The sequence below is a fragment of the Aplysia californica genome, unplaced genomic scaffold (assembly GCF_000002075.1).
Source record: "Aplysia californica isolate F4 #8 unplaced genomic scaffold, AplCal3.0 scaffold00658, whole genome shotgun sequence".
In the NCBI taxonomy this organism is placed as follows: Eukaryota; Metazoa; Mollusca; class Gastropoda; order Aplysiida; family Aplysiidae; genus Aplysia; species Aplysia californica.
In genome coordinates, this window is record NW_004797928.1 from 436,908 (window position 1) to 438,409 (window position 1,502).

Here is a 1,502-nt window from a genome sequence, read left to right on the forward strand (position 1 = left end):
TCGGTGGATAGCGAGGGCACACAGGACATACCTGTCCCCGTCGTTTTATGCAGGAAAAATTCTGAAATTATGCAAACTGAGTCCAAAAAATGTGAAATTATGTGATTCTGTTAATTTGAACAAAGAATGATAAAGAAAAATAATCAGAAATTATGCAAAAAATGATCAAATTTTGCTTAATTATGGAAGGGGGGGGGGGTGCATAAAACCACGGGGACAGACATACGCACGCTCACCTCTGTGCTCTGCTCCATGTTTGTGTGAGGCGAGGTTGTTTTTTTTCTCTGTGTCCTGTTTGGACTTCTCTGTTGACATCAACCCCTTGGCGCTCTTTTCACCTTGTATGTAGTTGCGAGCGCCGTAAAACCTAACTAAAACTAAAACTTGTCTGTGCAAAGATGAGAAAGTGAAGGGGGAGGCGGCTCTTAACAGCTGAGACTTCCTAGGTGTTTATCGATGGCCCAAAACTACCGAGACTTTCCAGGTGGCGTCGATGGCTTGAAAAACAGACTTTGTGCGGTTGAGGCTAGAGAGGTGAGCAGAGTAAGTCTTGATTCCCTGTACTGTAAGGACTTCTCTGTTGACATCCACCCCTTGGCGGCGCTCATATGACCTTATGCAGTTGCGAGGGCTGTAAAACCTCTACTATAACTTTTTTTTAAAGCCAGGAGTCTGCCGTGCCCACACTCAGTCCATTTGGGCGGCACGCGGGTGTCACACATCACTGGAGGAAGGAACTAGGCCTAGTGGGGGCTTCCTCGGGATGTGACGTTTTTGTTCTCCTCTACATTATTGCCTGTGGCGCGGGGAGCTGTTCAGAGTATGTCCCCCTCCCCTCCCCTCCCTCCCGTGTGGGTGGTCAGGGGGTACTCTGGTGTGGTTTGCTCCTTCTTTCCTTTAAAAAATCTATATCTCTATTTCCCCTCCTTTTTTATGTTTGTTACTCTCTTGTAACACCTCTAATTTTCTACACTTATATGACCTTATTGTGTTGCTAGTGCCGTAAGACTCTTCCGGGACTAGGCTTGGTGGGTCTCCAAGGGAAATGTCTCTCTTGCACATCGCTACATTATTGCCTGTGGCTCGGGGAACTGTTAAAAGTATGCCCCCTCTCCTCCCAGCCATTCTCCTCTCCTCCCTTCCCCTCCCCTCCCACTTATTTTTCACATGTGGGATGCCGCTGGCAAAAGTCGTGCTGCGTGCTGTTGGAGGGAGGTAACGACCCGTGTGTGTGTCCAGATTGGCTGTCTCTGGTTCAGCCGTGGCCGGAAACACGAAGAGCTCTGCAAAGATTTTTGTGACGTTATGTACTTGCGAGCGCCGTAAAACTCTTGGTTTAAAAAACAAAGATTTTGTCTGTAAGAACAATGATTTTGTCACCAAAAAAACCAAAGATTTTGTGAGGAGTCAGAGTGAGACAAGTGCAGTTGCGAGTGTGGTAAAACCTCTACTAAATAAAACAAAAAGAGTCAGACAGTGGCTCGTTTCTCTGTGCCACAGCC